The 25,652-nt window shown below is 34.2% G+C and overlaps 1 protein-coding gene and 1 long non-coding RNA gene across 7 annotated transcripts in view; one reads left to right on the top strand and one right to left on the bottom strand.

Annotated features, from left to right (window-relative positions):
• The window catches only part of LOC113911807, a 64,438-nt gene extending 47,209 nt beyond the window's left edge, over positions 1 to 17,229 (bottom strand). For all 3 annotated transcript variants that reach the window (XR_003516601.1, XR_003516600.1, XR_003516602.2), the window contains exons 1-2: positions 17,083 to 17,229; positions 3,765 to 3,854 (exon numbers count right to left, since the gene is read on the bottom strand). This is a non-coding gene — a long non-coding RNA (uncharacterized LOC113911807). The remainder of the gene's footprint in view (positions 1 to 3,764; positions 3,855 to 17,082) is intronic.
• The window catches only part of CSMD3 (CUB and Sushi multiple domains 3), a 1,160,406-nt gene that overhangs the window by 405,421 nt on the left and 729,333 nt on the right, over positions 1 to 25,652 (top strand). The window lies entirely within an intron of this gene.

The following is a 25,652-nucleotide window of genomic DNA, read 5'->3' as shown; positions in this document are numbered from 1 at the left end:
CTGAGTGAAGCATTGTATGTCAGAAACACAATGTTAGTGATTCATTTTTGCTTAACATTAGTCAAACAATAATTTCTAGTAAAATACTTTATCTTGCTAAACATTTTAACATTTATGAATTAAAATTAAGCCATATGATTTACTGTATTTAGAGTTAGACCAAAGTTTTAATATATAAAATGAGAATTTAGATATAGAGTAGAATATTAGGAATAATATTTCATTTATCTCACCTCACTGTTTTATAGTCCTTTTATTCTGGTTGTGAGTTAACTATATGCATTAACACAGAGACTACCCAGAGTTATTGATGGATGTCTTTTAGGAGAAAAAGGTATTTTGGAACCATTACATTCAGATTCTGATTAAGAGGATCACTTAAAACAGGGTGACCATGGATTTTTTTTTCCTTTTACATTTATTTATTCATTTATTATTATTATTATGTTATGTTAATCACCATACATTACATCATTAGTTTTTGATGTGGTGTTCCATGATTCATTGTTTGCATATAACACCCAGTGCTCCATGCAGTACATGCGCCTGTTAATACCCATCACCAGGCTAACCCATCCCCCCACCCCCTCCCCTCTAGAACCCTCAGTTTGTTTCTCAGAGTCCATAGTCTCTCATGGTTCCTCTCCCCCTCTCCCATAGATGGCGGGGGAGGGGTCCTCCCTCAGCTGTTACCAACAAGTGATAGTGACAATGGATTTTTAAGCAAAGTACAGCAAGAAAATGTAAGGAGAAAGAATGTATGTACTTAAGAAGTAGTCACAGAAATCACTATATTAAAGATGATATGGAGATTCTGTTATAAAATTTTCATTATTTTCCTAGGAATTGAATCAATCTCCATAACATTGATATTAGAATGATTCTGACATAGTCGAGAAGGAAAATATCATTTATTATTATTTAAAGAAAGATCTTTAAGGCTTTCAGTTGCTAAGTGTTTTTCTCTTAAGCCAGTATTTTGGTTGTTTCTTTAAAAAAATAATGCTTAAAATAAAATCTTTATGGTTTGCTAAGTGTTCTTTCTTAGGCTGGTGTTTAATCCATTTATATAAACCGTTTGTCGATATATCTTAAAAAGTGAAAGGGAAATTATATTAACCTTATGTTATAATCTCATAGAATTTGTAAGAATCCAGAAATATCTTAGCAAAATGATTATGATTTAGATTAGTATTTTCAAATACAGCAACTACTATGAGTAGGAGATAATTATCAAATATCCAATGGTGATACTTTCTAAAACATAGAGTAGTAGGTTTAAAATATAGTGCTTGACAACTGTACAACTGAAAAAAAAATCATTTTGGTATAACATTTTAATTTGGCTCATGCTTTCCTATTAATGATAAGATAAACTTGCCAGTCTCTTCTAGGAAAAACATCTCTTTTGTGTTAACTCAACTTCCTTGGGGCAAAAGCTCAAACTTTCAGGTTTTAGATCACTTCCTTCTTTTTTAAAGAAAATTTCTAGATATAAGTGATAGCCTGTGAGACCTAGTAGTGTTGGGATAAAATACGGGACAGATATGGCCTGTTCATATCTAAACCCTTGCTCTGATTCATAAATATGAACCAGTTTCCATGGAGATGTCACTTCTTGGTAACTAGGAATCCTGTAGACATCTATTGGTGGTATCCACTAGGCAACTTGTGATATGCTCTTTAAGGATGGTCAGGTGTCCACCTTTCTGACTCTACTCTGTGACACCTTTTGCTCTGTGTTCCCATCTACTCTTTAGCTAAAGCTCTTTAAGCCTCATTTTCTACTATAAATTCTCTTTTTCCCTTACCATAATGACCCCATGGCAGGGTCCTGGCTCTGTGTTAATTCACTCCTACTTATCTGCTACCCAATACCCATCGGTTAGTAAAGTGTAAAACTACCCACTTGCTGCACACATATGATTCTGGTGCTCTGCTGAATCTGGGTATATCTTTCAGGGGCTTACATTTTTCCATAAGTGAATGATGTATGATTTCAGACTTAATTCCTATAGAAAGTATAGTTTAACAAATTTATATAGATGCTTATACTATATCTAACTTCCATCCTCCATGAGAGTTTTTACACAATAGGGCAGCTTACACTTTCTGTTCCTATCAGACAGTGGGAAAGCTTTTTTTGTGTCATGTCCTAGTTTTTACTAATCATAGGTTTTGTAAAGCTCTATTAACTATGTCTTCCAGGTTTGCCTCCTGATCTGAAAAAGAAACTGTTTGAAATTTATATTTCATATTCTCTTTCACCATAACATAACTCTTAAGACTAATATCTAGATATGAACGTTAAAAAAATGTAGTATTCAGTCAAAGTTGTATAAGAACTCTCTGAAATCAAAGGGATCCCCAAGGGCTCAAAGAATGAGGAAAGTCCACAGTATCAAGATTAATAGTAACAAGAAATACAAATGTTTTAGATTTTCAAAATAGTCCAGCTATTATTAAATTCAAAACTGATCTCATCAAAGAAATACACATATTATATTTCCTACATAAGTTTAAAATATATTCTGTACAGATTTAATAATTTTTAAGCTACATTTACAATCACAAATTGATTTTTTTTTAAAAAATATGTAAGTCTATAATATTTACTATCTTATCCCAACCAACTTTGGGTTAGTATTTTCAGTTAATATAATTTCTATCAAGTATTTTAAAATTTTATAATGTAATGAATTCATGAATAACACTTTTGTTTATAATTGTTTGATTTTCTTGTATTTCAAAGTACATCTGGTAGATTACAAAAATTGCCATCATTTTATGGTCGTACCTCATGGTGATTCAGTATTGTTCCATTTAGTATTCATTTGTATATAAATATATATGAGAGAGTTTTACTCATATTAAGAATTCTTAAATGCTAACATTTACCTAGTGAGGGCAATTTCGTTACATCACCTAAGGAATGAGCATATAACAAAAGATAAGTGATTAAGTTGGTGTTTAGCAAACAGAATTCAGTGTTTTATAAATTCTGTGGCAATGACAAGTATACTGAACAGGTGATTTTGTCTTTAGTAAGGATTTAATAATTGCACAAGATCGCCTTCAAAGGGCTTATTCCATCAGGCACAACAAGTACAAGCAATCAAACACACTGTATATGATTGATTCTTCCATGTCAGTATGAAAAATGGAGTCTGAGGCAATGCTTGTGGACCTTGCATTCATTTCACAGGTAGTTTTGCCATGCCATTCGAAAATAACATCACAGAATTAAAATCCCTAGACTTTTTAATTCAAAATCACAGATATCCAGAAATAGTTAAAGGCAATTCAGCAAAAGTTCCTTCAAATGATAAAAAAAAAAAGGATTTTCCTTAAGTTTAAAGTTGTATGGCAATGGTGGTCACACAGGGTCAATTTTGGGGCCCAAAAACTCCACAATCATTGGGTTAAACAAATTTAAGTTGAATTATTCAATTTAAGCAAATGATACCTTTTAAGCTTATTTAGGACCTGCTCTTCCTCAGGACACCTTTTGGGAAATGATCCTAGAAGGTATAAATGGTAGGATTGGCTTCATGTGACAATAAATTTATTATTACATATTCTGATCTTTCTTCAGTTATGTAATTAACTGAAGTATAAATGAGGCATATTGCTAATGTTATTTAATTAAACTAAAATAATTTTTTAGATCAAAGCCCCATTTGAGATTATTATGACACATTTATTTATTCCATCATTTACTGTCTGTCCAATTTTGTTCAACAAAAATACTAATGAGCACTTACTTTGTAGCAGACACTGAGCTAGGCTCTGCAAATTACACAGTCCTGAGTTCAGTCCAGTTCAGTTCGGTCCCTGAATTCAGAGTTTCCTGTCTAGTGTGTGAAAAGATGAGTGAATATTCCATGACAAGAAAAACAATTTATGAAGTATTATAATTTAAAAAATACAAGCTCATATGGGAAGTGAAGGAGAATACATGGTCCAGGAAAACTCTCAGAATACTTGGCATCTGACTTGAGTAATAAGGGATGCAGAGTAGTTGTAGGTTAGAATGGTGATGTGATATCTATGGTATAAAACTATGATAGTCTATGTACTATTGCGGTACAGGTTATTAAAATGTTGAAATAGTGTGATTGGAAAATAACTAGCCACTCTCATTGGGCCAAGAGCATGTGCACTGCCTTCTGACTCCTGACCTGACTTATCTCTTTCTGGATTGCCTCAAAATACAACAATTGGCTCATATCTGTCACAACAGGGCACCTCCTTCTACATACTACCAGTGACCAGCACTCACAATTCAGTTTCTAGTCCCTACCAGCTGTTACTCGGTGTTCTTAATATCACTCAGACCTTCTGGTTCATGACAAATTCAATGTGACCAGCAAAAAATACTACTGTCTATTACTATTGGATGACTTTAAAAAGATGTATTGTTTACTTAAAAGAATAACACATATCTGTGCAAATTAAAAGATATGAGCAATATAAATATTCTATTTACTATTAAAAAGCTAGACAACGAGTTCTGCATTGTTTTATAGTTACCTGGTTTTATAATTTGCGACACCCTAAAGACAGTGACTGTGTCCTTTTAACCCTGCATCACCAGAGTTTACCATTTTATAGGTGCCAAATAAATGCTGAACAAATGAATGAATAAGTTCATATGCATGTGTCACAATTTACAAAGTATTTGCATACACATTGTCTCATGTACTCCTCGCAATATCCCAGAGATTGTATTACCATCTCTACTTTACCAAATGAGAAACAAAGACCCTGGGACAAGTGATGCAGGCCTGCCTTGCACGAGGGCACTCAGGCTAGGTGGCAAGTGGGGGCTGTTCACATCTGGATCAGCCCATGCCTGATCCCACATCACCTAGAGAAAGGGGCTTATTTGTCTGATTCACTCAGATGTCCTGTTTGAGCTAAGGGCAGCCTTGTTGAAAAAAACTATGAAGACTAAGGTCACAGAAAATAGCAGAACCAGGTCTGAACCCTGAAGAGTTTTTGCTTTTAAAGCCTGTTCTAAATCCGCTATGAACTCCAACCTTAGTTATCCTCAAATTTGCAAATTTGTAGAATAGATTTGTTATTTTCAGAAAAGGCTAAAATTCATTGAGAATCAAATTTGGTGGAAAAAAGTAACTGAAAATTGTGGAAATACCCTGTCCTTGATTAGAAGTGACATGTTCATAAAACAATGATGTCAGTTATTAAGTTAGTTAGTATATGGGCAGCACTTTGAATACTGTCTGACAGAGAGTAAGCATTATATAAAATGTTAGCTATTATTACTATTAGCAGCAGCAGCAGCAGCAGGAGAAGCATTACCATCCTTATTGTTTTGCTAAAAATGACTTGGAAGGCAATTTCAAGCATGTTATGTATAATAGGGGTATTATTTGAAATGAAAATATCTCAACTTTTCACGATAATTAGTTGGAGACTCGTATTTATTTGATTACATAATGTAAGTGCTTGTTTGTTGATTTTAAAAAAAAGGATTCCGTTTAACACAGGTTTCAGTACGGTAGATATTATAATGAAAATTAGTCCCAGTAAGCTATATCAAATATTTAACAGACAATTGTTTTACAAATTAACCATGTGAGATACCAGCAGAGTATCTTCCTTGCTCTACCATATGTCTACGGGGTGAAACAAACAACAAAATCATCTGCTGATATAGGCTGATTTTTTATTAGATCAGGTACTACTGACTGTTACTGGAAAACCCAAGAAGGAATCTGTAGCTATAAAGCAGCTAAGGTGAGAGAAGTACAAAACCTTTCTTAGGAAAGGCAATAGTTTTATTATGCCCAGTGTATTTTTGTTGGAAAAGGTCAAATTAAAACATTATATTGTTGATCTAACAAGAAAGCAACTTTGTTGCATTGGCATATATCCTTCTTTCCTACAGAAAACATAACAAGTACTTGTTAGAGTTTCCGTAACTAACATGGGCCTCCAGATTTTGTGTTCCTAAACTTACGTTGAATTTCCAAGAAAATACTTATCTTTCTAGTTTATCAACATAACAGAAAGCCAGCTAACTCTTTCCTGAGGCAGATGTTTAAATAAGAAATAAAAATAAAACCTCAGATTGCAAAGGTAGTGAAAGAGAGATTACCAAGAATAAAATTTCCTTTGTACAAGTATTGTTCTGGAAAGAACACTGGGCTAGAAGTTGGTAAATCTGGCTACAGCCTCCACTCTGTGAACTTGAATGGATTCCTTAATATTTCAGGACCTTGAGATCATTTGATAATGGAAAAATAGACTTTTCCTGAGTCTAAAATTATTTGGCTTAATATACTATTTGCAATGCCAGTAAGTCACAAAAGTTTCTCACAGTGGTAATACACACACACACACTTTTACATTTCCTTATAGCCACATAAAAACGTAAAAGAAACAAGCAAAATGAAATTTAATTAACTTCAACTATTATGTCCAAAATATTAACATTTCAACAGTAATGTAAAATATTAATGATATACTTTGCATTATATTTTTCAATTGAGTCTCAAAAATCTAAATGTATTTTATACTTACAGAACAACTCATACTTAACATTAAATTTTCAATGGGACGAGTTGATTTTTAACAGGCTAGAAGAATAATTTACTTATAATAATAATAAGTACAACATTTCAATGTATTAGCAACGGTTATTTACTTAGATTTCACTGTAATTCTTACTGTGTGCATAAAATATTCCAATAAACACATCATTATGTATGCTTCCAACACTTTCACTAAAAAACTACATATTACATAATGCAACAGTTAAAATGTAGTACCAAAACAATAAGATTGCATTTAATGGAAAATAATTCATGCTACCTATTTCTAAGTTGAAATTAAAATTAGTTACAATAAAATGAAATTAAAAATTCAGTTTTTCAGTCTTACTAGCTATATTTCAAATTCTCAAAAGCCACAAGTGGCCAGGGGCTACAGCCTCGGCAGGTGCAGTGGACAGCCCTCCTATGACACCTGAGTTAGTGTTCTCCAATAGTAAGAAATAAGAAAATATTTTCAAAAAAATCACAATAAGTAAGCTGAGAGAATATAATATAGTATCATTTTTCCCATTGTTCCTCAACTTTGTGTTACTGTCCACTAATTTTTTATGACTTACTGTACATGATCATTATCCTGCAGGATCTCCCTTTATTTCATAATGTTAGAATCTATAATTATTTGAAAAATTATGATTTCCTCTCCACCATATGCAGCTTAAAATAAATCCATAAAATAAAAGCATTCAACAAAATTTTGACATTCCCCTTTTAAAAATTTTAAAACATTATTTTCTTTGAAAACTAATTTCTTTTCTCTTCTTTTTTTTTTTTTTCCTTTTTGTGGGTCTCTTCAGCATGGTTACTCTGCCAGACATGTAGGACAGATCTGTCTTTTCCCTACCACAAAGATATTGAGAAAGTGTAAGTTTGTATTTACGAAGTGGGATGAATGTTTCTGATTGAGTATGTTCTGATCATCTACCTGAAGCATGATTTCATATGTTCCATCATTTCATTTTCTATGTATGGATATTCATTCTTTGATTCAGGCAGTGTGGTACCCATATGCAAAAAGCAAAATATCCAAATGCATGTTAAGTTTTAAGAAAGCCTCAGATTTCTTTTAGTTTTCACTGTGGGATATACTAACAGATTCTAATAAATAATTTCCAGAATTTATTCCAGAAGAAAAATACCCTCAACATACATCTTTCCCAGGATGACAACTCAGCTCTTGTGATCACATTACCCTGGTGAACTAGTTTGCTAGGTTTGCCATAATAAAATGTCACAGACTGGATGGCTTAAACAACAGAAATTTATTTTTCACAAATTCTAGAGTGTAGAAGTCCCAAGATCAAGATGTAGGTAGGTTTGATGTCCTATGAGGCTTCCTCCTTGGCTTGCAGATGGTCACCTCCTTGCTGTGCCCTCATATGGCCCTTCCCTTGTGCACACTCAGGCTTGGTTTCTGTCTTTCCATGTCTAAAATTTCTCTCCTCATAAGGTTATCAGCTATATTGGATTAGGGCCCATCCTAAAGTACTCACTTTAACTGAACGTCTTTAAACAACTTATCCCTAAATACAGTCACACCTTGAGGCACTGGGGGTAGGACTTCAACATATGAATTTTGGAGGGATGCAATTCATCCTTAAAACTAGACACACAGTTTCAATTCTATAATTAGTATACCAAGCCCCAGCTATTAATCAGAATACTAAATGTCACTGAATGTTAAGTTCTTCCCTCTCTCCCATTCTAGCACTTATTAGCCAGGTACTTGTGCAAATAAAAGAGAGGGTTGAAACTGACTCTTCTGTCTCTCCATCTTGTATCTTCCTTTTTCTTCTAAACTCCTTATTTGCTGCTGTTTTAGGTTTCGCTGAGATCAAACAGAGGTAGAGCAGAGAAGAGGTAAAGAGATTGGTCTTGACCTCAGTCCTAAACCGGCTACATACTCTCTGGTCCTGATTTTCAGGCTGACTCTGTCATGGGCAGTCCTGGGGCCTTTTCAGGGATTCCAACTGGGTCAATTTCTTCTACAGTCTCTTTCCTTAGGGGGTGCATCTGTATTCTAAATGGACACTTTCCAGAGTTGGTCTCCAGCCATTTGAAACCCCCAGCCTTCTTCTGCTAAGGTAGTCTTTACTCCTCAAGTAGTCTCCTTTACAGATCCCCAAAAGATGCTATTTTAAATCTCCAAACCCCGTGATCCTCCTTGGTGAACCGGAAATTGGTATGCTCTTTTTTTTTTGTCTTTTTTGCTCTGAGAAACACAAAAAGAGGACTTATCTCCACACAGAGGCATTCTCTTCTCTCACCCTCTGAATTTCCTCAACAGATGTCAGTTTTATCTTATTCCTGTGTAATTTCGACTTTAGCTTTCTCAGACATGAATAGACACCAGTCTTTTTTATGTGCCAACTGCATGAAACAAATTTCATAACTGAGTGATCCCATTGAATCACGAGACTAACACCGGAAGGTATCATTCTTCCACCATTCCCTCAAAAAGTCTAGGGAAGGGGTACTCAGAGATCTACAAGGGTTCTCTCAAAGGAAATAATCTCAACCATCTCCTTCACTTCCCTCTGTCCCCTTTTTACATATTTGCTGTATCTGAAGGGTCCAACAGTCCCAAAATAGATTCCCCTACATTTCTTTTGAAAATGATTCCTATAAGAAGCTTAATCTGTCATACATTCTTTTAACTCTTAATGTCTGCTAAATTAATGCTTCCATTGAAGCTAAATCAGGAATTGCCCCATTCTAACCTCCTGGTATACATTCCACACACACATATGCATACATATATTGAAATGTTTACATACTTGCCAAAATCAATCTTTATACTTTGCCAGAGTATGTGAGAGCCAATGGGGACTATATTTATCATTTTCAATACTTGGTATAATATTTGTATGTATGGTTTGCATCTTTCTCTTCTTTTAGTTGTAAATTTTCTCTCTCAGTAATCTACCTCTCACATTTTTGTGATTTAACTCCTGTGATATTGCATAGTTCATAAATTAAATATGAAGAGCCAACAAGGAATAGATAATGCAAAATCAGACAATAGTTGGAAGTTTCTAGAGGCTAGATTGAATGTATGGTATAGGAAACTGTAAACTTCAAATATGTTTGTTTGTTTGTTTGTTTCAATAAGAGAAATTAGGAGAAACACTAATATTAAGATGAAGATCTAAAGTTATATACTGAATCCCAGTTATGTCTCTGGTTAACTATATAAAAATTGCTGAATGCCTTGAATCTTAATTTACTCATAAAGAAAATGAAGTTTGATTATATAATCATTACACTCTTTTTAGGTAATTTTTTAAATCTTGAATGATGTCATTTCTTTTTTAAACGGTACATCAATGACTTTCCATAAATGATTTGCAGATGATGACAGAACATTTGAGAACGTGTTTATATATTTTTCAAAATTTGTATACATGGTTATGAGGATAAATTTTTAGGGGCACTATTGTGCAGCTCTGACTCTAAATGAGAATTAATCAGATGAACTTGATTTCTATATGGTCTTAATTTAAATCACATAGTTTATATTTCATGAGTATGTCAACGTACAGCTGTCCTAAGATGACCTTCATTCGTTTATTATTTTTTAAATTTTTTTTAGAAGAGAAAGCAGAATTTATCGATCATGATCTTAGGGTCATGGGATCAAGCCCCATGTTGGGCTCTGCACTCAGCAAGGGGTTTGCTTGGCCCTCTCCCTCTGTTCCTCCCTGCTGTGCTCTCTCTCTCTCGCAAATAAATAAATAAAATCTTAAAATAAAGTTTGACAATTTTATTACTTATTGTTTATATCTTTAAATAATGTTTACTAAATATTGCCAACCACAAATAAATACTTTAACCAGTAAATTAGAAATTTGGCCTCTAATTCATTTACCTGCTTTCCCTAAAATTCTGAATAACAGTTGCTAAAATAAACTAAAGTTATTTCTTGGTCCACAGATTTAAATTTTTAACTTTTTCAATTGAGTTGTTCTATGGATGCCACAGCTATTAACTTACCTTGAAAGAAAAAAACAAAGCAAAAGACTAAATCTAATGCTAAATGCTCTGAAATGATTTCCCTACCACTACTAACTAGAGGTAAAGGAAATGAGGCCAAGGTCCTTTTTCATGACAACTTTATTTGACAAATAAAGGACCCAATATTTTAAGCTTTCCTCTACATTGTCCCACAACTCTTCTGTTTTCACTCATGTTTTCTCTTTGTATGTTGAATGCTTTTTAGTATAACTTTGTGTATAGATGGCCCTGCAATACTCACATCTTCCTGTGAAAACTCTTTCTATATAATTTACAATGTATTTTCATGCTACATTTCTTTGCTTTTTTTGCTACACCACTTCCTTAACAGCTCTGCATAATGCACTCCCATTTAATTAAATGATAAGTAGGGCTGTAGGCCAAAATCAATCTGAATCTGAATGGGAGCAATTTGTTTCATACCCTGCAAGAGGTTTTTTATTCCTTGGTATCTTGGTACTTAGAGAAAAACACATTTTAAAAGTGGTACAAACTTAATAGAAAACTTTACAAAAATGTCTATATCCAAGGGCTTCTTTAATCAACATGATGTCAACAAAACCAAAAAGGAAAAAAAAGGAAAAAGTGACATCCTTTTTGAAATAAATTGTTTTGTTACAGTGTATTTCTGTCATTACTTTTTACGTTTTTGGAGAATGGGGAGCTTAAATGTATAGCATAAATATAGGAGTTGGAAAATAAATATTTTACATCTGAGGCCAGTGTCTTCATAGAAGTGGTAGAGATATGTTGTTAAGCCTGTATTTCTGTGACACATATATTAATTAGATTTTATTTATGCTTTGTTGAAATATACAATTTCTTATGTGATGTAATTTGAAGATAATAGTAATACTGATTTCTAGATACTATAGCATAGGAGTAAGTAGTATTTCTAGAAGCAGAATGTCTGGACTCAAATCTTGGTTTCCCATTTGTTCCACAATTATGCTTTTTATTCATTTTTCTTTCCTAAAAATATCTCACTAAATAATCTAAATTCCTAAATTTGTTCTTTCTTCCCCTTTCCTCAAATCCTTTGTTCTGTATTCTTTTTTCTCAGAGCCTATGTTGGTTTTTATTAATACATAGAATATTTACAGCTAAGGTATCCTCATTGTCTTAATAGTTTATCTCAACTGTTAGATAAAATTAATACTATCCATATTTTAGTTTAGGTAACTGGCAAAAACGCTTATTAAAAATACCACAGAAAAAACAGTAACAAGGAAGGTGTTTGCTAACACACAATAGGGCACTCTGGTTTTTATACGGTGCAAAATAAAGATCAATTTTTGAAGGACAAATATATAAAGAAAAAGTCAGCAAACAAGGAAAAATTAGTAACTTCAATACAAGTTAATTTCTATTAAGTTGTTAAATATAATAGCAGGTTTTGAGTTCCCACTACCTCTCACACTTACCATGATTTATAACCTCATGTAATTATTTAAATATTTTTCACAAACTGGAAATCCATATAAATACTTATGTCAGTTTTGATAGGTGTCAGATGAATAATGTCATGTTCCCTAAGTAAAAATTTGACAGGAAAATCTGTATCTCTTAACAATAAATGTTAGGAAACACAAGAAAGAGGATGTATAATATATGATAAAAGGTATAACCTAGTCAAACTAAATCATTTTTTAGACCTTGAGCCCAATCTGATTAGTGTCTAATTGAATCTTTCTTCAACTCCCTAACATCTGACCTGGAGTTTTCTTATCAACACAACAAAGTTAAATTCAATATGGTACTTAAGCAAACACACATTTAGGTGCAAAAGATTATTTCAAGATTTCTTTTTAATTAAATCCGATTGCCTCATTAAAAATGTCTCATAGTTTATTCAGTGTTTTCCCTTCTCCATGAGTGAACATTTATTTTTTGTTTTCACAAAGATCCATAGTTTAACATAAGTGAAAATAATAGCATATATAAGAAGAAAATATAAAATATTTAAATATAATTTGTGAGTGATGATTTTTTTTTATGATTCATGGTTAGGAATGAAAACTCTGGAAAAAGGAGGCCTAGGTTCAAATTCTGTTTTCATCTTTGAACAGCTATAGGATCCTCATAAACTTATTTTCTTCAACTGTACAATAGAGATGTTAATATACCATATCTCAAAGAGTTGTAGTAAATGAAATTGTTTATAAGGAATTAACACATTGACTTACATTCTGAGAACTAAAAAAAAGTCAGCTCATATTGTTATACATTTCTGCCTAACACTTTATACTTCTATTGGCCACCTAAGTTATTTTGTCTCTTAGGTATTTGTAGGTCCCCCTCTAATTAATGAAGTTCCTTAAGAGACACATTCAGCTCACTCCTGCAGTCCCACCATGAACTGCCCATAATAGTCCTTTAACTGTCCATTCATTCATTCATCCAACATTTATTGAGGCTGTTCTATGTACTTCGCTAGGGGATATGACAGTAAAGGAGAGGAGCAAAGTCCTTGCCTTCTTGGTTGTTGAAATGTAGCTGAGGGACTGTGAAATAAAATTAAACTGTGTGTGTGTGTGTGTACACACACACATATGTATTAAACAGACTGAAAGAAAAAAAGGAAATATAAATGTGGATGTCTGCTGTGAATGAAAGAATGGAAGGGCCTGGAATAGAGAATAAGGTAGGGGATGTAAAACCTAGGTTAGTTAGATATGCAACTAACATACCTCCCTGGTGGAGTGATGAATAGACGAACCAAAGTTTAGTATGAGAAGAGTGGAGTAGAGGCAGTGCCAAAGGAGTTGGATTAAGGAGAACAGGCCGGTCAGAATGAACACAGGTCGTGCAGAAGAAAAAGCATAAAAGTTTGAAGAACCTAAAAAATACCCATGTGGCTGAAACATAGCAGAATTGGGTGAGAATAGCCTACAGTAGTATAGGTTCATGATCTCAGGCAATGATAAAGGATACATAGAAGAATTTTATGCAAGAGAGAAGGGCAATGTGATTTAATCTTAATCAATGTGATTCTTTTTTTTCCACATCCGTGTAGAAAATGTACTGTAGGGGGAAAAGGATGAAAGTGGGAAAAAGGGTTGTGTTACACTGCCTGAATTGGGATAAGGAGATAAAAATGAAAGGAAGACAGATCTGATATAAATTTGCGTTGAAATGGACAGGATTTACTGATTAACTGGTTGTTGTTATAAGGGAAAAGAAAAAAATTAGAAATGATCTCTAAAATTCTCTTGGTAAGAAACAAAAGATTCAAAGAAGAAAATGCTTTATAGTGGAAAGAAGGAAAAAGTGGTCTTTGAGGCCTGTTGTATTTGAGTTCCAGAGTATATTTGTGTCACACCAAAATGATCATATAGATATATAAAAAAGGAAGATTCATATCTTATGTCTGAAGCTCACAAAGAGTTCTAAACTGGAGTTTCATTTGGTATTCACCCCATAAAGAGAGCAATTTAAATCCCTGGGATTTGATGAGTTCCTTCAAAAGACACAAAAGTGCAAAGTTAGAGAAAAGACAACCCAGGATTGAGCCCTGAGAAACTCACTATTTAAATTCTATGCAGACAAGCAGGAGCCAACAATAGATTGAAAAGAATCTTCCAACTATTAATAAAGGAGGTGGAAAACTAGAAGAGAATGGCTTTGTACAAGCTCTGAAAGCAGATTATTTCAAGAAGGGAGTGGTCAATGTATGACATACACTGAAAGCTTTTCTGCTTTCCTTCTCAGGAAATTCTCAGAAGAATTTTTTCATATTCATTATATCCAGTTCCCTTTACCTCATTCTCTCTTGGATCACTTCCAGTGAGTCTCTACCCTTACAACGACTAGAGGTCACTATTTCTGTCTTTGTATTATTGAACCTATTAACAGAAATTGACAGAGTTGATGTTTACTTCTTCACTGAAACACATTCTGCATTTGGCCTCTAGAATGCCCCTCCCCTGCTTATCCTCTACCTCAATGATGATTCCTCCTCAGTCTCCTTTGTTTCTTCTCAAATTTCTGATCTCCAGTCAGGCATTTTGCCCAAAGATTCTTGGTCATCTCATGCAGTCCTATGGATTTGAATATTCTGTTGATGACTCCCAAAGTTACATCGCCAGCTCAGATCCGCCCTGAACACCAGCTTGACATAGGCAGCACCTCTACAGCCTCTGCACTTGGATTTCTAATGTGCTTCTCACACTTGATATCTCCGTAGTTGAACTGATACCTTCTCCCAGAAGCTGCTCCTTCCAGTCTTCTCATATCAGCAAATGACAGTTCTTCCTTTCCATTTATTCAGAATGAATCCTTGAAATCATCCCTGTCTCCTCATTTTTTATCACATTTTATATCAACAAGTCATGATCAACTCTACCTCAAAATATCCATGATGCAACTGCTCCCTTCCATTGCAACCACCTACATTCTAGCCACTCCTCTTGCATGGATCATTGCTGCTGCTTCCCAAAAGGTCTCCCTACTTCCATCCTTGGCTTTCCATAGTCTCTTAGAAATGATGCAGCCAAAATGATATTTTAAACATCTTAAGCCAGATAACTGTCATTCCTCAGCTCAGAACCATGCAGGGGTTCTTTCTCAATCAAGAGCAAAATCTTGTCTAATTTACTTATTATTACTTATTAATTGACTTATTATTGATCTAGCATTTTTACCTGGCTGACTTAACTTTTTCTTTCCCCATATCTTCTCTTGCCATAGCAGCATGCTTGCTCCTTCTCAAAGTGTCCTAAGTGCCTGCTTAGGGCCTTTGCATTCACTTTTCCTGGAAAATTCCTCCTTTGGGTATTTGCGTGGCTCAATCTCTAATATATTCATATCTTCACTTAAATCTCACTTTCTCAGTGGGGTCTTCTCTACTATGTATTTAAAATTGCATCTTTCCTGGCATTCAGCTACACTTTAGAATTATTAATTTTTCATAATGCTATTCATCATCTGAATGTAAGCTTCCTAAAAACGGAATACTTGACTATTTTCTACATTGCTATCTCCTACATGTTCCATCACTGGGAGAGTTCTTGGCATATAGTAAATATACAGTAAATATTTGTCAAATGAGTAAGTTGAGGACATAGAATAGGATTTAGTAACACAGAGGTCATTTCAGTGGTAAAATTTGGGCAGAACTCTAGACCAACTTGTTTATGGTATAAATATAAAGTATGAAAGTAAAAATAGGTTGTGTAGACAATGTCTTCAAGAAATTCAGATAAGAAGGAAGAGAGAAGTATGAAGGTAGTTAGAAGTGAAATGTAGGGTCAGGATGTGGTTTTACTTTATTTTTTGTTTTTCAACCTTGGAGATTATATTTCTGTAATGATATAAATGACTATATAGAATAAGAGAAATTAGTATTACAGGAGAGTAAAGAATGTTCTTGAGGGGTCATAGGATGCGATACAGAGCACAAGTGGATAGATTTTTGTTTGTTCGTTTGTTTGCTTGTTTGTTCATGATAAGAGGAAGGATATTTCTTCCAGGATAATGAGAAGGCAAAGGGGGATAAATGTTTACTTATAAATTCCTCTACAAGTCTTCTTTATTTAAATTATTCTCAAGGAATGCTAGTAAACTCAAGGTTATTTTTCAGTTTGGAAAAAGTCACACATCTCAGCATTATAAAAAATGCAAATTATTTAATTTATAAATTAAAGTTATCCAAAGTAAAGGTAGTAATGAGAAAACTAAGAAAGAAATCCGAAATAAAATGGGGACCAGTAGAAACAAAACTTTAATCATTTTATCCCAAATCCCATGCTCTTTCTAATAGAATTTGCTTTATATTTCACTTTAACTTTTTTGTGTGAATATAATAATGTTTAGTTAAGTATTTATATATAATTTTTCAAGAAATGACATTATAAAAGAAACTTTTAAAAAGATGGATTATAGGATCTGGGAAATTTCTTTTAACTTCTGTATTGTGAGTTTTACCATTTTGTGGCAACCAAAATGGTAGGAGAGAGTCAATATAGGGAACAAACTCTCAAACTTGTAAAACATGTAATTACTATTTTAGCCTCTGATAATATCAACTAATATAAAATTAAAGGTAAGTGCAGATATTATATCCCTTTGGCTATCAAATTGCCATCTTTGTATTATGGAATTCTGACAAAATTATTCAAGCAGTTATAAATTCCCTAGCCAGGAATTACCTGCCACCTGATTGTTAGCTATTATTCATACATTCATAACAATAAATGTTCATACAACTATATCTCATAGAGACAGTTGCATGGGGAAAACAGGTATTCATCAAAGAATCATAAATCATTAATGCACATTACAACTTCGAGTGAAATGACTAATTAAAGAGTGTGGGTGAAACAGATGCTCAAGAATAAATAATTTAGAAATTTAGTTTTAGTTAATAAAATTGTTTTAACTTGTGTGACAAGTTTATGGAAGAGCTGGAATCTAACTTAGAGAAGAATAAATAATCTTGTTCTTTCTCATCACTACCTTTGAATGAACTCTATCAACATTTTCTTCTCACCTTTACCACTGAACATTGATTTCGTGTCGGGTATCGGATCGGACATTTTTTTCCTACATTTCATTTCATCCTCACAACACATGATGCAGTGGTTTTCTTTTCTTCATTTTATAAATTAGGAATGACAAGATTCATGGTACTAATATGTCTCCTGAAGGTTTCACAACTAAAAGTGTTGGCATAGAAATCCATAGCTAGTTCTTTGTGACGTCACAGCATTGCTCTTACCCAGTATAGTATGACTGAAGAAAAGGAACAATGTGCTCTATGACTTCTGTCAGAAACCAGCACTATCATATTACCACTCTCTTGATTGACTTCTTTTACGATTTAGAAATACTATTACATTGGCTTATAATTTAGTAGAATGAATTTACCTTTTTGAGTTAGAGTTCATCTCTAGCCCAAAGTTCACATATTTATTTAAGATATTGGATATATATACATGTACTCATACAAATTTCTTCATGGTTTTCTACCCTCTATCTAAAACCACTGGGTATTTTTCACCCATCTACTCAAAACAGCTTTTTATTGCCCTCAAAACTTGGTTTAAAATATCTAAGTGACAGCCATGCTGAAAAACTAATTAGTTTTTCTTTATAGTACAAGTAATTTTTCTTTATAGAATAGTACAGACAGCTGCAAATATGCCTGTTAATTAGATATAACAAATATTTATATCTAATTATGTATATATATATACATAGATACATTATATTATACATTATATAAATATATACATAATTAGATATAACAAAATTCATGGACCAATTAAAATTATATTTTAAGGTCAAATCACCTGAATAGAACTTCCATCTTGGAAATGTTAAGGATGTGAAAAAGGCTGACAAGGATTCTCCCTTGCATTTGATTATTTCTGCTTCCATCCTCATGATTTCATAGCATTTTTAATGAATTAAAACTAAGTCATGGCTATCTTGGTTACTTTCATTATTTATTTAAGGCACCTTAATTATTTAGAACTTAAATACTTAAACTCCTCAGTTACTTAAAATTTCCTAATGTAAATTTTAATTAAATATTTATCACAACTCCAAGTGAAACTTAGAATTGGAAATCACAGATAAAAGCTAAAAGATGACAGGTTAAAGTCCTTCAACAAATCTTTCCCATTAGAATTGTGGTGTCTCAGTGTCTGAAGAGAAACAAATGACTGCTTCAAACTGTGTCCTGTCTTTCACACTACCCTTTATAAGGTTCTTTTTTTTTTTTTTTTTTTACCAATTTCTGTCACATTATCTGCACCATTTCTGAACTGTCATTTTCTGTGTTCTTTCATACCTCTTCATCTTTGCAAAGCTTTTCATTTAATCGCCATGGCCCCCACCCCCCAGTTGCTTATATCTCTCAAACGCCATCTTCCCTGTGTTTTTCCTTCTATTGCAATTCAGACATGATTTCTCTTTTCACATTATTTCTTTGAGTGTAGCCAATTTTAATAAATTCCATAACTCCTCTCAAAAATATATACTTTATTATATATTTTATTTATATAATTTTATTTATATTTATATTCCTCTTCAGACTGAGAATAGTGCTTTGGAGATTTGATATCTAGATATCTTATATGGAATAAGTGCATATAAAATTTATATTTATTAATTTTGTTTGTATAATATATCAGTTATTTTTTTGCTTCTACTGCTGCTTTTTTATTGTTATGTTAATCACCATACATTACATCATTAGTTTTGGATGTAGTGTTCCATGTTTCATTGTTTGTGCATAACACCCAGTGCTCCACGCAGAACGTGCCCTCTTTAATACCCATCACCATGCTAACCCATCCCCCCACCACCCTCCCCTCTAGAACCCTCAGTTTGTTTTTCAGAGTCCATCGTCTCTCATGGTTCATCTCCCCCTCCGATTTCCCCCCCTTCATTCTTCCCCTCCTGCTATCGTCTTCTTCTTTTTTTTTTCTTAACATATATTGCATTATTTGTTTCAGAGGTACAGATCTGTGATTCAACAGTCTTGCACAATTCACAGCACTCGCCATAGCACATACCCTCCCCAATGTCTATCACCCAGCCACCCCATCCCTCAAAACCATAAAATTCTCAGCCCTTAAAATCTCAATTTTATCAGTTATAAAACAGATATAATTCATTTCCAAATTGTTTTTGATAATTATATCCCGTGGTATTTTTGAAAGAATCTGTCATGGTACCTTGACATTTTATTTTATTTTATTTTTTTTTTTTTAAAGATTTTATTCATTTATTTGAGAGAGAGAGAATGAGAGAGAGAGAGAGCACGAGAGGGAAGAGAGTCAGAGGGAGAAGCAGACTCCCCGCCGAGCAGGGAGCCCGATGCGGGACTCGATCCTGGGACTCCAGGATCATGACCTGAGCCGAAGGCAGTCGCCCAACCGACGGAGCCACCCAGGCGCCCTTGACATTTTAAACATACCAGGGAGTCCCATAGCTGATCTACCTAATTAATTGTATGATTTTTTTTTTTGTATGATCATTTTTCATGAAAAAGACTGACAAAATAGCATTCTTCCTTTATTTCTATTTTTCATTGTTGGAACAATAATGAAGTACATCCTGTTTTCAGTTGCCTTTTGCATCCAGTTATTCTTTTTCACAACCCTGTTTCTGCTAGTAGCTGGAAGTACATCTGTTCATTAAGTTGGGCATATCTGATGAAACAGAGGACATTATTTCACATTTATAGACTGTTTGCTTTTAAAATTTCCTTGATGGGTATAACTAGCACAATCACACATTTGTACTTATATTTGCAATAAATTAAGCAAATATGATCTATTTTAAAATTCATCTTAGTTTTAATTGTCCTGTGATTATTGATTTGCCCATTGAATCAATCCATTCTCCCCAAACATCAAGTAATATTATCTCTATGTTTTATAATGGCAGTAGCCTTCCCTTTGATCTCTCCTCTAACTCTATTGCTTAATCATTTCTCTATACAAAACTGGAGTGATTTTTTAAAAATATAAATTCAAAACCCCTACTATAGCTTCTAAGTGCATTATTAAATTTCCTGACACAGTTATTTGGCTCTCTATGGTCAACTCTTGCCTGTATCACCAGACTCATCCCTACCCTTCTCCTCCTTGCCTCAGCAGCATCAACTTTCTGGAAATATTTTCTCCCAGCTTTCATATAGTTGACTCCTTCCCTTCTAGGTTATAGTATAAACATCTTCTTCTCAAAGAGGCTTCATTGTCCAAGTACCAGGAACTCTCCATTATGCCACTTTTAAAGTTTTCTTCAATTAGCTGTCAGTTATTTCCTTTCTCTGTTAATTTGTTGGTTTATTGTATCTCTCTCCTTTTAAAAATGTAAGTTCCTTGAAAGGAAGAATGGGCGTGCTTTTTCCCTTTATATCCCCAGCATAGCAGTGCCTAGCACATAGTAGGCCCTCCATAGGTATTTGTTAAATGAATTAACAAATGAATGCATGCTTCTTGTTAGACATATTAGTCCATTTTCTTAATTGAAGAATTAACACATCTTATGTCATTCTGTAGAATGTCCTAATCTCATTTTTATGCCCCATTTTAGCCTTGGCATCCTTCTTGTTCCTTAAAACTTCAGAGATGAAAATTTTTTGAATATCTTGGATACAATCCAGCTTGTATGATAGGCTTTAAGGGTCACGGAAGAGCATTATTCACAGTCACATTTGTGCCAGCTACGCTGGCGTCTCCCTGCTGCTCACAGCATCTGTTTCTTTCAGGGACTGTGTTCCTCAGCTTTTAGCATTCCCATCACTTCGTCTGTTATTTATTTGGAACATTGGTTTCAATTAGCCATTTGGATATTTTTTAAACCTCAGTACTCATTATACTTTCCATATCCTCCCAGGCAGCTCCTCATTCTGCATGGATCTGCTCTTGGCTCTTAATACGGAGTCTCTGGTCTGATGTATTTACCTTTTCAGCCTTTGCAAATGTGCATTCTGGTGCAGAAGCTCTGTAATAGCTATTTTTGAACTTTTTCATTTTTGGAATGCTCCAGTGGGGAAAAGGTCCAGGAAATCTACCTCATTTTCTTCCACATGCCACTGTGTCACACATTTCTTGCCATAGCAGCAAACTATGACCATAATCAACTTGCTACATGCACACGTACACAAGCATGCACACACATGCACATAGACATATTATCCATTAACAGCAAAGTGATCTGAATTTAAATCAGATCTTCCCTCTATGTTGCTTACTTAGAATAAATTAGAAAATAAAATTCGAACTTCTTACAATGGCATACAAGTCCCTAATTTCTTAATACTTAACATTCTCTCACTGCCTTTGGGAATATACCATCTTCTTTTCAGCCTTAAGTTCATGGTATTTGCTGTTGTCTCTGAGTGGAAAATTATCCCGTCAAGTCTTCCCATGACAGGCTTTTGTTGTTATTGTTGTTATCATTCCAGTGTCAGGACCAAAACAAACAAAAAAATCTTCTTAGAATAAGCCGATGTGATTTAGACTACCCTCCACAATTTAGGAATTCACCAGTACTGGCTCCTGTATTTGGGCCTTCGTAGTACTGACATTCCTGAAATCCTTGTACTTACTCTCTTGGTATCTCTTCCCTTCCCTTGATCATTTTAGAACCAGATGAATACCTGGAATGTATCAAATTCCTAATACAGTTTGTAGAAGGAAAGAAAGAAGAAAAAGAATGAAGGAGGGAGGTTGGGAAGTATAGGGGTGGAGAGAGAGAGAGAGGAATGTGTTACTTAAATTAAATTCTCTATTTTCATAGATTTGTGGAGCTAGAATTGATCTTGTAACCTAATGATTCCTTTTTGGGATTCCCTAGAAAAATAATGACAGTTCATTATTTTCATTATTTCAAAAAGCTTAATTAAATTTTACCCATCACAGGACCTCACATGCTAACAAAAATATCAATTTTATTTGCTTAGCACTGTAATTAAATTAACCTAGTGACATACTGGCAACTTCATGGTGATTAGAAGGGCTGATTAGCAGGTGCTATGCTTGATTTTTTTTTTTTTTTAAATAAGCATACATTTCTTATTGTGAAAGTGATTCAGTTTATTTGTAAGAGAAATTTTCCAAATTTTTTCCTTTGAGAATTATAATGAAAGTAGCATTTCATGATGAAAAATTTGAGAACCACTAATTCAATCAAAACTCTTCATATGATAAGTGAGGAAACAAAGGCAAATTGCCTACAATTTTATTCCTAGTTTCAGCATAGTCAGTATAAAACCCAGAACTAATTTCAGAACAGTGTTCCTCCTCATGTAGTATACAGCTCATCTATAAAGTGATGTTAAAAAATGATTGTAAATATAGATCTTCCTTGACTAAATGATGAGGTTACATCCTGATAAACCTATTATAAGTTGAAAATACCACAAACCAAAAATGTATTTAAGACACTTAACCTACCCAACGTCATAGCTTAGCATAGCCTACCATGAACATGTTCAGAATGAGTACACTAGACTACAGTTGGGCAAAATCATCTAATACAAGGATTATTTTATAATCAAGTGTTGAATATCCCATGTAATTTATTGAATGCTATACCGAAAGTAAAAAGCAAAATGGTTGTATGTGTACACAACGCATTAAGTGTATGGGTTGTTTACTCTTGTGATCCCAGGGCTGATTGGGCACTGCAACTAAATTTGGCTCCCCAACATCACAGGAGAGGATCATGCTTCATATCGCTAGCCAAGGAAGCTCAAAATTCAAAATTTGAAGTACAGTTTCTACCGAATGCGTATCACTTTTTCACTATCTTATAGTCAAAAAATCCTAAGTTGAAATGTCTTATGTCAGGAAACATCTGCAGTCATATTTTGTGACAAGTGAAAGTATGGATGTATTCATATTATAAATGATCTTTAATTAGTCCGGATGACTTTGAGTGGGCTAACTCAAAAAGAAGGCACTATATATAATATACACAAACAATTTTAGGATATCAGAATATTTTTTTCACCTCATCTTTTCTATACTGCAAAACTCAGTTGATGTTATTGGCTGAAAAATTATTTTTTCATTCTAGTTTGTTTCAAGACATACCATACGAAGTTTCATCTTAATTAAATTTTAGAAGTTACTCACCTGTATATAAAATAATTCTATTCTCTGTTAAGAAAATGACAACTTCACAGATTCAGTGACATTTTATAGCAAAAATCATCTTTCTGAAAGGAAATGCAATTTTTGAGAACACATTTTGTAATCACACATAAGGATACACTTGAGCTAACTATTTTTGCAGATAGACTGTAGGTGACTCTATGGTGTGACTGGAAGCTCTGAGATCTCCTGACATTCCCCCAGTCTTGTGCAAAACTTCAGGCGAGTGACTGAAATTACACAACATAAGTTTCATCCTTTAACAAAAGACTTTGATCTTGTAGTGAAGTTATATTTTTAATTCAACAAAGAAGTCTACCTACCACTGTTAGGAATTGATGAAGTTGGTCCTTATTGACATGACATTAGAAAATTAAAAAATAGCAACCAGGGGGAAATGAACATAAATATATAAGGCTTGTGGATTAAAAAAAAATCAAATACCTTCTTTTTTAAGTATTATTTATTTGAGACAGAGAGAGAGCATGTTTGTGCACACACATGTGTGCACATGTGTAAGTGGGGCAAGGGGCAAGGCAGATGGAGAGAGAGAATCTCAAGCAGACTCCCCTTCCCACGTGGGGCTTGATCACAGGACCACAAGGTCATGACCCCAGCTGAAATCAAGAGTTGGATGCTTAACTGACTGAGCCACCCAGTCACCCCAAAAGTCAAATATCTTCTAATTTTCAGTTTTGAAAGGACCCCAGGTGACCGCATTTAAAAATTACTAAAATTTTACTTTTTAATTTCTTTTTTTTTAAATTTTATTTATTTGACAGAAAGAGCACAAGCAGAGGGAGAGAGAGGGAGAAGCAGGCTCCCTGCTGAGCAAGGAGCCTGATGTGGGACTCGATCCCAGGACTCTGGGATCATGACCCGGGCCGAAGGCAGCCGCTTAACCAACTCAGCCATCCAGGTGTCCCTACTTTTTAATTTCAAGAAGGCTTTTTGTTTTACATCAGTGGAAAGAGAATGCATCCTATCACAATACTAACTTCTTGTTAAGAAACACGTCTGGTTTTGTGAAGGGATAGGAGAAATATGGTTTGTTTGAGAGTGGACTTGAGGAAATATTTCTGTTGGCTTCATGACAAAGTCTGAATATCTTCCTGTGCCTTGTGCTACACCTACTGTACTATATTCTCATAATATGCCTTCTAACTCTATTTTCAGCTTAAATTCTTGGGTTCTCTGCTTGCAGTCTATGATTTACACATATTAAATGATCTTTATTCCTAGAAACTAACAAAATCTGTCTTGCTTCATGACCTTTATACATGTAGATGCTCTTCTGGACTATCTCTTTCCTCTCTTTTCACCTATTCATCTTTCTTATTTGAATCTAAATCATTTCCTTCAGGAAGCTTCTCTTCATTAAGTCACTTCCAAGACCAGATTAATGTTTCTATTATATATTCCTATAAAACTCTGCATTTCACTTATTGTGTCAGTTAACCATGGCTTGAAAAAGCTACCCCAAGTCTTACAGGTTTAAAACAACAATGCTTTATGACTCCTCATAATTTTATTTGTTGTCGGGATGCCTCCTGGCTTGCATATGTAGCCGCGTTAAGCTGGAGAGTTGACTGGGATGCAAGGCCCAATATGGCCTCACTCAGTACTGTCAGCTGGGGCCCTTCAGTTCCCCTGCTTGTGCCCTTCATCTTCTAATATGCTAGACATTTTCCTTACACAGCAGTCTCAGGGAATTATCCCAAGAGAGCAAAGGTGGAAACTACAAGGCTTTTTGGAACTGAGACTCTAGAACTCACACAGTATCACTTCTGCTATATTCTGTTGGTCATAGCAAGTCATGAAGACAGCCTGTATCCAAGAGATGAGGAAACAGACTCTACCTCTTGCTAGAAAGAGTGGCGAAGGAGAACCTGGGTGGCTCAGTCGTTGGACGTCTGCCCTCAGCTCAGGTCGCGATCCCGGCGTCCTGGGATCCAGCCCCGCGTCGGGCTCCCTGCTCAGCGGGGAGCCGGCTTCTCCCTCTCCCACTCCCCCTGCTTGTGTTCCCGCTCTCGCTGTGTCTGTCCCTGTCAAAAAAAAAAAAAAAAGTTGCGAAGAATTTGTGGCCACATTAACCTAACACAGTAACATAGTGTCATCATATTTTTTTAGTTTTTTCTTGTTTCTCTACTTACACCATCTCTCTAGCTCACCATTGTATCCTATCATGTAACAGTGACTAGTAGAGAGACATCTAATATATATGTGTATTTGAGTAAAATAAAAATAGTGATGCCATTAATTTTTATTCATGACATGTGGAATTCACATATTTAAATTTTATTATCAAAATATATCTTGAATAAAAATATATATTATTTCATAGAAATATAGAGCACAAGAGACCATGGAACATAGTTATAGAGAAATAAAGGGAAATGCCTAAATCATAACTAAATAGGAAACAGTATATCACCAAGATTAA

Source organism: Zalophus californianus, chromosome 4, assembly GCF_009762305.2.
Source record: "Zalophus californianus isolate mZalCal1 chromosome 4, mZalCal1.pri.v2, whole genome shotgun sequence".
Classification (NCBI taxonomy): Eukaryota; Metazoa; Chordata; class Mammalia; order Carnivora; family Otariidae; genus Zalophus; species Zalophus californianus.
Note: the sequence above shows the minus strand (reverse complement) of the source record. Positions and strands in the feature narration are given on the sequence as shown.